Source organism: Pundamilia nyererei, unplaced genomic scaffold (genome assembly GCF_000239375.1).
Source record: "Pundamilia nyererei isolate P.nyererei 1_Seehausen unplaced genomic scaffold, PunNye1.0 scaffold04778, whole genome shotgun sequence".
In the NCBI taxonomy this organism is placed as follows: Eukaryota; Metazoa; Chordata; class Actinopteri; order Cichliformes; family Cichlidae; genus Pundamilia; species Pundamilia nyererei.
Genome location: NW_005192179.1, coordinates 1 through 291, shown reverse-complemented (window position 1 = coordinate 291; position 291 = coordinate 1). Strand labels below are relative to the sequence as shown.

The 291-nt window shown below is 41.6% G+C and overlaps 1 non-coding gene across 1 annotated transcript; it reads left to right on the top strand.

Annotated features, from left to right (window-relative positions):
- Positions 1-216: 216 nt before the first annotated feature.
- On the top strand, positions 217-288 carry trnag-ucc (transfer RNA glycine (anticodon UCC)). The gene has a single exon. It is a non-coding gene; the product is annotated as a tRNA-Gly (tRNA).
- The last annotated feature ends 3 nt before the right edge of the window (positions 289-291 follow it).

Genomic DNA, 291 nt, shown 5'->3' with positions numbered 1-291 from the left:
ATTTTTAACTAAAGAATGTCTTTGCTTTTGCCACATCTGTTTATTTCCCAACCAAGGCCTGTGCTTTGGTGAGGGAGCTCTTCAAGATTAGAAGACATACAATCTTGTGGTTTCTAACAAAACCAACTTTTGGTCATGTTTCTTTACTTCTTGCTGTTTTTATACCCTCATATAAACTGATGACTCAACAGAAGCTTGATTCCAGATGTGTTTACAGCGATGGTGGTATAGTGGTAAGCATAGCTGCCTTCCAAGCAGTTGACCCGGGTTCGATTCCCGGCCATCGCAGCT